The sequence below is a fragment of the Musca domestica genome, unplaced genomic scaffold (assembly GCF_030504385.1).
Source record: "Musca domestica strain aabys unplaced genomic scaffold, Musca_domestica.polishedcontigs.V.1.1 11, whole genome shotgun sequence".
In the NCBI taxonomy this organism is placed as follows: Eukaryota; Metazoa; Arthropoda; class Insecta; order Diptera; family Muscidae; genus Musca; species Musca domestica.
Genome location: NW_026712133.1, coordinates 9,034,586 through 9,048,076, shown reverse-complemented (window position 1 = coordinate 9,048,076; position 13,491 = coordinate 9,034,586). Strand labels below are relative to the sequence as shown.

Below are 13,491 nucleotides of genomic sequence, written 5' to 3'. Positions count from 1 at the left end.
ATCCGAACACTTAATGAGCTTTTCCTTACCTCTGCCTTTGTTGTCTTTATTGGGAACAAACACTTTCATGTCAAAAAGAGGGCGGAACCAGCAGTAGCAAATGTTTTATGGTATTTCTCTTTTCTTCCACTGTGATCGTGACCAGGATTTATTTATCATTGCAAGGTGCATAATTCTGTTGTGGTCGATGTTTCGTTTCCCCCACCCCGAAATGTAGAGAATTTTTTGTGCACGCACATGACAGCTAGCTGGCTGCTTCAAACGCTTCTCTTCTAAACTTGTTCAGTCTAAGTGACCTAACCGGTCAGTTTATGGTCGCCTACAGAATCTGGAAGATGCTGGGTGGGTAGGGATTTTGTTAGATCAATGATGACAAAAGATTTTCTCTTTCCTCCAAAGATGTGTTTCTATGGAGATTTTCAAGAACCCAAAGTTAAAATCCAAGAAAATAGAATGACACAATGGAACTAAGTTAACTTGGTCACCCTGGCTAATGAAGACAGTTCTCGTTATCGGAAACTGCTAACATGTTATGTACATACCTACATCTCGAAGGGGTTATGGGTTAGGGGGAAGGCGAAGGTTGGGTATTTGCGCGTATCGAACGAAATACCTTTGAGTTCAATGCGTACCTACATTGAATTATTCATCGATCATTTACCCCGACAATAACAACAGCAGAAGCGGCAGCAGCAGCGCCAACGACATCAACGCCAACAGCAATAAAAACAGCAACGGCCACAGACACAAAACAAAGTATTTATTAAGTATGTAGTAAGTAAGTAGGAAAAGGCGAAACAAAAACAATAACAAAAATAACAACACAAAAAAGATTACTTAAAAATCTGACGAGGCGTCTTGTACGTGCTCAAATAAAATGTACAAAATAAAACTCAAAACTCTTAGCGACGCTTGAACTGACAGCCGCCACAGAAACTTGGGCTCAAATTGAAAAAATCAACAAAGCGTTATTAGTGTGTAGTAGCATCGGGGGTAAACCAGTGGTCAAAACCACACATATTTGTATGTATGTACTGTACACACACGCACACTTGCATATGCGTGTCTTTATTTACTAATGATTTCAAACACCTTCACGGACAAAAATGTACGACAAAATACATATATTTTTTCAACAATGTACCTAATCCAGCGTACAACAATAACAATATCCCATTCCAAAAAAAAAAAAATTGATTGAAAGATCACACAAGATATTGATGCTGGGGTCAAACAAGCAGGTCCATAGGCAGGTCCATTAAAATCTTAAACCTCCATTGGAGACGCATTGGAATGAGTGTACATATGTACCCCCCATGTAGGTACACTGGTGAAATTTTTTCTGTGTTTTTTTTGCATTCAAATATTTATCCCTTCCATCGAAAAAATATGAATATCCGTCATAATTTCTACAATAAATTGGTATATGTGGCATTTAATGATGAATCTAATTCTATTCTTACCACCGCCATTCAATAAATAATGAGGAGTATTTCAAAAACTCAATTCACATGGTATTTTGAGAAGTAACTAAACAATTGCGTTCTTCTGTGGCTTGGTGACGCAAATCTCAATCTAATTTCTAAGAATTTTCTTTGATGAGTTTGTTTTTGTCTATCGTCCAACAATAAATGTTTGCATTTAATGTCATGCCACAAGATACAAGCGTTATCTCCAGAATGTCAAAAAGTAATGCATTTTTATAGATCATAACCTGTTAATATTACCACTATCCTCATTAAGATTGATACGCATTTTTATTCAAGCTGAAGTCGGAAACATTGTGGAGTATGAGGATAATAGAAATGATGATTGCAAGTAAAACAAGTAAAAACGCGTTAAGTTCGGCCAGATCGAACTTTTAATACCCTCCACCATGAGGTGAAGAAAACATTTATAAATAAAAATATCTGAATTGAATATTCAAACGAGCTAAACCACAAATGTCAGTGAAACGTTTTTTAGGTGTCGAACAGTAGAGCGAGTGGTCTAAAAAATGCAAGAATGTGGCTAAAATCATCAAAATATCGAATATCAGGGGGCTACAGAAAACCATAAATTAATATAGACAATGTTCTGACACTGGTGGTGGGACCCGTTACGTACTACTGAATTTTTAATAAATTCAATAGGAAATGTGTGTCATAATACGAATATCTGAAGATGCCAGTGTATCTGGGCTATAGGAAAAAATAAATGGCAAAATTTGTTCTAAAGAGTATTCTGTGGTAGAAACTTTCTTGTCATTTAACATTTAAACATAAATTCGGACATATGGCCACCCCACGACAATTTTGCATAAAGTCAGTTTGGAGGTCCAATTTTCCACTATATTTTCAAATACTTAAGGGCGTATTTCAGCAAGGACTCGTTGAATATTTATTTCAAAAGTGTCAATCGTTGCTGATTTATCCACATAAAACAATGATTTTAGGCCTCCCCATAAAAAATGATCCGGTGGCGTCAAATCACACGAACGCGGAGGCAAATTCTACGGCCCACTGCCCGAAGTAATGTTGTTGTTGAAATGTTTTTTTCAATCAGTCCATTGACAAGTTGCATCATTCCTGTTGGAATCACAATTCGGTTTCATCCATATCTTGAAGTTTTGGCAACAAAAATTCATTGATTCTGATTCTGTATCGATTTCCATTCACGGTAACAAATCGTCCTTTCTCATTTTTAAAGAAATAATAATAGAAAAAAGTCTATGGACTTACTTTTTTACATAAAAACGACACCGAACAGTACATTTATCGCAATGCCTTGGTAATTCTTGAACGATGTGTGGATTATCTTTACTCCAATGCGCCTCATCACTGAAGAGAAGATCTTCGGATCTTCGTCTATCTGATTAAGCGACCAATTTAATTCTTGCACCAATTGAATTTTGTGTGGCACCAAATCCAAATTCTTACGCAAAATTGTCCATAAAGTTCACCTTCTCGTGCACGACGACGAATCGATAAATTGACGTTTTCTTAGACAATGGCCTCAACGATAGCAATATTTTCTTCTGAACGCACTCTTCTCATTCTTTTCCATGGCTTGGCATCCAAAAGATTGAATGTAGATCAAATTTGGTAATTACGTTGTTTATGGTGATCTCAGACGGACGATTTTGTGCACCATAAAATTCACGAAGTGCTCTATAAATATTTTTAATTGAATACTGTTTTAGAGAATAAATTTCCACGATTTGGAAGCATTGGCCTGGAGTTAACATATTTGCCAAACAATACTGAGTAGAGATGTCACTTTAAACTGTCAAAACAGCTGTCAGACATGGTAAAAAATAAAGTCATAAAAACACCCTTTAGAAGAGGTGGGACCCATTACAAACTCTAAATACCAAATTAAAAAAAAATTGTCTAAAATAAATTTGTCAAAATATAAAAGATCGGGACGTACCATAAATCGGGGCTATACGACAACGTTGACTGATAACCTAATCACTTTTCCATGGTAAAGGCATATTATTACAATAAAAAGGTGTGATGGAGGTGATCGCAAATTTTTCTGATTTTAGGGCGCACATTGGATCCATTTAATCCAATGTAGAATATCTTGTCTAAATAAATATATATATATCTAAACTGGAAAAGTTTATAGTTTTACCAAACTGCTTACCTTCCTATTGTGCCAAGGATGGAGGGTATACAACTAAGTGTCAAGACCAATAGAAACGCCCATCGAACCAAAGTTGTATCTGCATTGTTTGTTGTTTATCAATTAAATGGAAAGTTTACTGATTAATATGTCTGATTTTTATCTGTAAGGTAAGTGTATTATGTCTTCGTGTATTTGCTTGTAACATGTAGGAGGAAACGACTTAGACCCAGAAAATAAATCTGTCAAATCTTATCTAGATCTGATCAGATTTAAATATAGCCTCATGTATATGTTTATCCGATAACAGGTTTATTGTACACCAAATGGCTAATATCAGCCCAAATACCCTGAATTTTATCAATTCCGATTGAATTAATCCAAACAAGTAAAAAAACAGCTAAGTTATACCCTCCACCATTTGGAAGAAACTTGAAAAATTTCCAAAAAATTCTGTCGAAAAATACCGTTCGAATGGAAACCGCTTTAAGGGCGCTATACGAAGACGTGGTCCTACATAAGTAATTTGCGTCATAGGCTGTAGCAGTGTTCCGAACTTTATATACGACATTTGAAATAATTCCATTCGCAAGAATCATGAAAATACCGAATATCTGAGGGTACCGTTATATAGCCGCTATACTAAAACGTGGACATATTTAGACAATTCTCTTCTAAGGGGTAAAGTACTTAGAGGGAACCCCTTGAATGGATTTTAAGACAATTCCAATGAAAAACTTGGCTAAAATCATAAAAACACCGAAAATCGAAAAGTGCCGTTATATGGGGATATACGATATCGTGAACCTATATAAACAATTCTCTTCCAGGGGATAAAGTACTCATAAAGAATTCCTTGTCTAGAGTTTCAAACAATTCCATTGAAAAATGTAGTTAAAATCATCAAAGTACCGAATATCGTGGGGTACCGTTATAGGGGGGATATACGATATTTTGGACCTATATAGACAATTCTCTTCTAGGGGATAATGTACTCACAAGGAACTCTTTGTATGAATTTTCAGACAATTCCGTTAAAAAATGTGGCTAAAATCATCAAAATACCGAATGTCGGGGGTACCGTTGTATAAGGGGATATGCAATATGGCGGACCTATATAGATAATACTCTTCCAGGGGATAAAGTATTTAAAAAGGAACTCCTTGTGTGATTTTTCAGACAATTCCGTTGAAAAATGTTGCTAAAATTATCAAAATACCGAACCGAACCGACAATTCCCTTTCAGGGGGTAAAGTTCTACCAAAGAACTCCTTGTGTAGAATTTCAGACAATTCTATTGAAAAATGTGGATAAAATCATTAAAATACCGAATATCGAGGGGTACCGTTATATGGGGGCTATATGATATCGTGAACCGATGTAGCCTATTTTCAAACTTGACCTGCCTGCAGACCTAACACAGATCTGTGCTAAATTTTTTGATTGATCAAGAATATATATATATATATATATATATATATATATATATATATATATATATATATATATATATATATATATATATATATATATATATATATATATATATATACTTTGTTGGGTCTAAAATTATTATTTCGATGAGTTACAAACGGAATGACGAACTCATATACCATGCTATAAATCGTGGAGGGTATGAAAACAAGTACTTCATATTTGGTAAAAATCGGTTCAGATATAGCTATATCTACCACATATATATTTCATTCTCTCACATTCGTAAGATGCACTCCACAACAATGATATTTGATACCGGACATCAGATACAGATCGAAAATACCACGAGATCGGTTCAGATTTTTATATACCTTAGATATACCATATATGTAATATTAGCCCAAATTGGATAGATTCATATTCAACCGAATTTTTTCATTTGGTGAAATTTGGTGATTTGGTGAAACTCGGGCCGGTATATATATTGCTTGAATAAATATTTTTTTATATTATCATGCACTATACACCAGTGTTATTTGGTACTAGAAGTACAAAAGCCTCCGTCAGATTTGTTGAAAATCGATTCAGAGTTGGATATAGTTCCCATATTGGGACTACTCTAAAACCATGATACGCATTCAAATAAAGTTCTAAGTTGGTGTGATCTACTTCACGTAAATTCCCAATATAAACTTTTATTGTTACGGGAGCTCTACTAAATACGCATAGTGATGTAAGGTATCATAGTCGGCCCGCCCGACTTTAGACCTTTCCGTACTGGTTTCTTCTATTAGAGATACGTACATGGTAGAATTAGGAAGGAAAAGTTTAAAGTTTTTTATGTTTACAATTTTTTCAAAATTATTAATTTTAAAACATCTCAGAGATGGGAGCCTAATATGGTTGTAGTGAAATTTGACAAGGTAAATTACAGAAAATGCAAAGATGGATATGCTAATCTGACATGACTTTACCTTCTTAATTTTACCATTAATACGTGATCGACTTTTAGAGTTTTCGATTTTTTCCTTCAACGAAAAAATTGATCTTTTATTTATTTCTAATCAGTTAAAAATCGAAGTTTGGTTTCTCCATACAGGTGATAATATCATCTTTTGTCTTTTTGGTGGATATTTTGTTTAGAACAGAAAATTAACCTTAAATCGGTACATCTTTGTGATCTTTTTGACCGGTATGAAATTGAAAAGTTCGAGTGTAATAATCCAATCCCTAAGGTTGGGTATTGTTAGTAGAGACAGGTTTAGGACAGGGCGGTCCATAGTTTGAGAGAGAGCCACCAATTCCCTTGTCGAAATCGGTTCAGATTTAAATATAACTGACATGTATGTTTTTCAATAATAACCTATAAAACATGAACCAGTCATGCTACGTTTGTCCAGTTAGGTAGAATTTTGTGTTAAAAAAATCAATTCAGATATGGCTTAAGCTTCCACATATATAAAATAGTCCAAATATGCCTCTGGAGTATACAAATATAACCGTAAATTTTTTTTGGAGAGCGATATAGCTTCGATACACCAGTGCCATCCGATTTCGAGCGTGATACCATAGTTGGTACGATTTACTCCACACAAATTCTCTACAGGTATACAAGTATATTTGTCACGAGTAGCTGTGCTGAATATGCATAGTGTTGTAGGATATTATATAGTCGGCCCACGTGCCCCGTTTATTCTGCACATTATCATTTGAATTCCCAAAGTATGTTGTATACCCCTCTTTGTACTGCAAAGTAATCAAATCATAACAAATTTTTGGTCTGGGGAAAACAGAATTCTGGCAGATACTCGTATTGTGTTGCTTAAGCTGGGTGTATTGATTAGACAAATTTGACAGCGCACTCTGTTAGGCCTACACTTGTTAGTTCTATAATTAAGCGTTTGACCAAACAAGAACGGTTCTGAGTACACTTAAAATGAATTTGCTAAATCGTTATGTCTTGTGTGCACCGACATCCAAATATACAACTTCATTTCGGATTTTGTTCCACCAAAATACTGGTTAATGATGGTGGGGTAGGCGCATTTTCAACATTGCGGCTATCCATGCCGCCGCATTGTTAACGCCAAACGTCATTGACCAGCAAATCCATTGAACTGACAGCCAAACGACAACGGCAAAACATCTAAATTGTCAAGTCCAAGACCAAATGAAATCGCATTCCATCGACCGCCAACCAACCACAAGGTTATTTAGCCGCGACAACGAAACCGATTGAACCAAACCAAACCGAACCGAACCGAGCCAGCCAGCCATCCAGCCAGCCAAGCAACCAAGCAATTGTACAGACATGCTGACATAGACCCGGCTACACATGCGCTTGGGTTGAAGCTTATAAACGCCAGTCTGTCCATTGTTTGGTTGGTTCAAAATAATAATACCTACTTTAACGCGTATTTTGTATGCTCTGCAGTGGTTTAATACCATTTAATGATCCGAGGGGAGTAGGAGAATTAAAAAACAACAACAACAACAACAACACTACCAATAACAATGGGAAGAATTATAAGAATAGCAAAAATAAAAACAAAACACAAAATAAAGTACGTAAGTGTATAAAATTGAATAAATATTCATAGAACGATATAGCCGAATAACGAATTGATCATCAACTGGCGATGTTGACAAAATGTCGCAACGTGTTCAAAATTATTGATGAGTTTGTGCAAATGCTACATACATATGTACATCCAGGCATTCACACACACACACACACGAAAAATACACAAAACGAACAAGGAAAACAAACCAAGCTAAACCATCAGCAGCGACTTCACCACCAGGCCCACTCATCATCAGCAGCTAAAGAATCAGTTGAATGGAATTAGAGAAGAAAGAGCATTCTTCATGCGGCACACACACCCCAAACCTAACTCACACCTGTAAGTTCAGATGGCCAAAAGTTGACAACAAGAGCCTCCACCCACTACTTTTTGTTAGAATGTAAAAATTTATTCCGAGAAAAAATGAGATCTATTTTATCCCAACGCCTGAGGGTCGGGTGACAATTTTTTCCCATTTTAGGCATTAGCTAGATCATACTTTTCCATGTTTGTCTATATAATACTTTGCTGAGGTTACAATGTTGCAGCATAATTTCACTTAACTATTTTAATATAAACTTATAAAACAAGTTAAAAAGTATCAGCCAGTTTTGCCGGCTGGCGCAGAAGTAAACATCCGATGTTTTTTTCTGTCTGTAATTTAAAAAAAAAATGAAAAACTTTGATTCTTCTTGTGGATTATTTTTATTTGGTCTTTTAGTTTTTTACATAAAGTCGATAATATGATGACATGCAAATGGCCGCCGCCACAATTAATTGTCATTTGAGCCTTTTTATGGCATATTCCATCATTTTGGCCAAACCTTCAGGTTATAGGTCCTCACATTCTTGACGAATATTGTCTTTAAGAGCTGAAAGACTCACAAAAAGAAGTCTTGAGGGAAATGCATCCTTCAGCATATCGATTGTGGCCAAATGTGCAGTTGCACCATCCTGTTGGAACATGCCCGTGAAGATAAATTTTAAAATATAAATGCAAAGACACAAGTCACTTGTATTTTGTGTTGGTGCGCAAGTGGTTAATTGAAAAATAGTTTTTTTTTAATATTAATGATTTTTACCATTTTTTTGGACAAATCAACGTATTTTTAAATTAAATTAATTAATTAAATTAATTTAACAGGAAAATTACACAATTTCCCGATGAGGACGAATAACCAGAGTGGTGTTGGCGGTAGGGAAACTGCATGGAAAATGCTGAATTGCACATAAACTATGGCCGGAATTATTATCCTTACCCCAGGATAATTTCAGAAATGGGTGGATTCGGCGGCATCGGGCAATATTTTTGAAACTTTTTATTATTTCTATGAAGAGTACTCTCGATAAGCTTTCCAACGATACCCATGTTGTCCCGGCAGAATTTATCCTTGTAGGAGTAATGGCCGGAATAATTATCCTTACCCCAGGATAATTTCAGAAATGGGTGGATTCGTCGGCATCGGGCAATATTTTTGAATCTTTTTATTATTGCTATGGAGAGCACTGTCGATAAGCTTTCCAACGATACCCATGTTGTCCCGGCAGAATTTATCCTTGTAGGAGTAATGGCCGGAATAATTATCCTTACCCCAGGATAATTTCAGAAATGGGTGGATTCGTCGGCATCGGGCAATATTTTTGAATCTTTTTATTATTGCTATGGAGAGTACTCTCGATAAGCTTTCCAATGATACCCATGTTGTCCCGGCAGAATTTATCCTTGTAGGAGTAATGGCCGGAATAATTATCCTTACCCCAGGATAATTTCAGAAATGGGTGGATTCGGCGGCATCGGGTTATATTTTTGAATCTTTTTATTATTGCTATGGAGAGTACTCTCGATAAGCTTTCCAACGATACCCATGATGTCCCGGCAGAATTTATCCTTGTAGGAGTAATGGCCGTAATAATTATCCTTACCCCAGGATATTTTCAGAAATGGGTGGATTCGGAGGCATCGGGCAATATTTTTGAATCTTTTTATTATTTCTATGGAGAGTACTCTCGATAAGCTTTCCAACGATACCCATGTTGTCCCGGCAGAGTTTATCCTTGTAGGAGTAATGGCCGTAATAATTATCCTTACCCCAGGATAATTTCAGAAATGGGTGGATTCGTCGGCATCGGGCAATATTTTTGAATCTTTTTATTATTGCTATGGAGAGCACTGTCGATAAGCTTTCCAACGATACCCATGTTGTCCCGGCAGAATTTATCCTTGTAGGAGTAATGGCCGGAATAATTATCCTTACCCCAGGATAATTTCAGAAATGGGTGGATTCGGCGGCATCGGGTAATATTTTTGAATCTTTTTATTATTTCTATGGAGAGTACTCTCGATAAGCTTTTCAGCGGTATCCATGTTGTTCCGGCAGAATTATCCTTAAATGATCAATGAGCATATAACCTAGCCAACAGAAATAACTCTCTCGGCCTTTATCGTATAACTTAATGTTGCATTTTTGTGGTGAAAATAATAACAAAGTTAATAAAGTTTTATAATTTTTACTTAAATATATTTGTTTTCAATTAAAATTATATTTTTGGCTAAAAAAAATATTTTTTTTTTAACTCTGTTAACTTTAACAGCACTCTGTTAATTTTAACAGTACTCTGTTAATTGCTGAGTGGTTTGAGTATTTGCTAGATAGATTCGAATCTATCTTAATGGACATGGCATTTGTATCTTTTAAATTCGGATTTGTATTGCCCATTTGGTGCACAATTAATTTAAAATTGGAAAAATATATATATATATATATATATATATATATATATATATATATATATATATATATATATATATATATATATATATATATATATATATATATATATATATATATATATATATATATATATATATATATGGGAGCTATATCCAAATCGAAACCGATCTCGATGAAATTTGGCAAAGATATTTCTGAGCTGCATTCGATATATTTGTTTTCGATGTATTTGTTTTGATATATCGTTGTTACGGAGTGCATATTACGGTTGTGGGTAACAAATATAACAAATCGGATGAACAATATATACGGAAGCTATAGCTATATCTGAACCGATCTTCACGAATTCCATTTAGACAAATATTAGACGTTTGGTGCACAATAAAAGGTAAATCGGACGAAGTTATATAATGGAGCTATGTCCAAATCTGAACCGATCTCGATAAAATTTAGCAAATGTATTTCTGAGCTGTATTTGATATATTTTCCCAAATATTGTTGTTGCAGGGTGCATATTACGGCTGCGGAGGACAAAAATAACAAATCGGATGAACAATATATATGGGAGCTATAGCTATATCTTGACCGATTTCGATCAAATTTGGCATACTTATTTTCAGGCCTAATTTGGGTGTATACGGAAAATTCCATACAATCGGCTGATAATACACGTTTGGTGCACAATAAAATGAAAATCGGAGGAAGAGCTATGTCTAAGAATGTCTAAGAATGTGATTCTATGCAGATCATCAAAAGGAACTATGGGTCTATCTCGTTTCCTTTTGCCTATTACAAACAAATGCACAAAGACATAATACCCTGACCACCTTGTGGTGTAGGGTATAAACAGTGAATGCGATACGGAGAGATCCCAGTATTTGTTGCCCTTTTTGAAGACAGATTCCCGCCAAATTTAACTCTCAAATTTCTAAGACAAACATTTATCCACATATATTATAATCGAAGTTAGCTAGAGTTTCTAAACCAATCCGGTTGTAAGAACTTTCATCGCTGCACGACCCCCCTGTAAGCTGTAAGTTCGGCCGGACAGAACTTTGAATACCCTCCACCATTTGGAACGAATTTGGAAATTTTCAAAACAATAAAATCCGTTAAAAATTCTATTAAATCTTAAAAATACCGAATGTAGCCGTTATATTAGGGTCTAACGACGACATCGACCTGCATCATCAAAATACCGAATATAGGGAGGTACTATTATATGGGGGCTATACCAAAACGTGGAACTGCACAGACAATTTTCTGTCATAGGCTGTAGTATCCATTACGAACATCAAATACCAAATTTGAAACAATTCCGGTGAATAATGTCTCTAAAATCATCCAAATACCGAATATCGGGAGGTACCGCTACATGGGGTCTATACGAAGACGTGAAACTGCTCAGACAATTTTCTGTCTTAGGCTGTAGTATCCGTTACGAACTTCTAATACCAAATTTGAAACAATGCTGGCGAATAATGTCGCTAAAATGATCAAAATACCGAATGTGGGGAGGTACCGTTATATGGGGGCTATACTAAAAACGTGAACCTACATAGCCTTTTTTTCAATACCAAAAGTCCTGCAGGCATAATATACATTTGAGTAAAATTTTATCAACCTATTTCATTTCGTTCGGAAGCTAGAGTTATAAAATTTTCTAGGAGAATATTTATGTAAAGATCCAAAGACGATTCAAATAACCTTCCCTTGTGAAATGAAATTTTCCAAATTTAAAACTTTTTTCACAAATATATTTGATCGTATTTAGTAAATATTCTTATTAATATTTATTTTTGTTATTAACAACTATGGATGTACCTCGACAAAATCCAGAATAAAATATTTGACACCGATTCCACAACTTCTCAGGTTATTGAAACTTTTGTTTCTCCGCAACTGAGCTCAGCTTGAAAAAAAAGATTGTATTATAAATAAGGTGTTAAAGTGATGACCATTTGTTCGTGACGAACATGTTCGATGCAAAACGTGTCAAGTATTGCCTAGGGCTAATTGAATATTCCTGTCGAAGTGTTGTACTCTGTTGTAGGTACAGCGCTCTTTGTTTAAATCTGTTCTTTACCGGGGCCGTTGAACTTTTTGCCTCCGATGGACAAAATATGTACATAGATATTGTTTTAGGTGAGGTCTCATTTTTTCGGTCACCGTTCAGGCTGAGGTTTGCTGTGACAAATAAAGTGTTTACTTGGTCGAACAATATATTGATGAATGTCACATGTGACAATGATTCTGCCAAATGGAATTCTCGGGAATAAGAATTAAACATATTTATTTTGGGCGATATTGGAAAAACCCTTCAGTGCTATGGTGTAGTTTGGACAAAATAAACATTTGTGTGGAAATTCCCATGGAAACTTATATACCAAACCTCCCACTATAATATTATTCCTGAAGCTATTAATACATGTTTCATTAATATCCAAGTCGGCCTAGGGTGTGTAGAAAATGTTGCTAAATCGTTGATTAAAGTGAGTAAAATTTCAATTTGCGTTTCCTGTTGGGAAAAATTCTCCTTAATTTGCAGAATAGACAAGACGCGTTTGCCATGTCACACGATATTAAACATGACAAGTAGAAAAACATTAAGTTCGACAGGGCCAAACTTTTAATGCCCTACTCCTTTTGGTAAAGAAACATTTGTTACAGCGATTGTTATCTATTTATTTTGAAAATGTTGACGTCTGTGTGGGAGAGGTATCGAAACGGGTGAGCCGATATATTCCATCGTCGCATATCTAGTGTTAGTAGAAATATAGGAATATGTGAAATTTGAGGACAATCGAATACTTACTTTGCATTTTATGAGAGATATAATTATTCAAAAGGTTGACCCTTTGTATGGAACAAAATTGGATGATATTTTCTTGTTCTATAAGGTAAATTTTTTTCTTTGAAATTTTTGATCTTTTGTGAGAGAGTTTCAAGAAGGTGTGGACCGATATTGCCCATCACCGAACTCGATCTAAGTTTGATAATAATATTACGAGTTTCCAGGTTTGGACCTAATCCGCTAGATATCTTGCGCACCAACCAGCTAGACAGGCAGGTGGTCGGACACCCCTAGATTGACTCTAAATGTCCTGAAACGCATTCGACCCAAAGAGACCTTGGCCCTGAAACTGTAG

At 35.4% G+C, this 13,491-nt stretch overlaps 1 protein-coding gene across 7 annotated transcripts in view; it reads left to right on the top strand.

Annotated features, from left to right (window-relative positions):
• Nucleotides 1–13,491, top strand: part of LOC101894759 (homeobox protein 5) — a 99,513-nt gene that overhangs the window by 13,152 nt on the left and 72,870 nt on the right. Inside the window, exon 1 of one of the 7 annotated variants that reach the window (XM_059130892.1) lies at nt 7,158–7,610. The exons of the other annotated variants lie outside the window; for them this stretch is intronic. The gene's annotated coding sequence lies outside the window, so the exon portion shown is untranslated. Of the gene's footprint in view, nt 1–7,157; nt 7,611–13,491 lie in introns of those variants that run through there. 7 annotated transcript variants of the gene reach the window in all.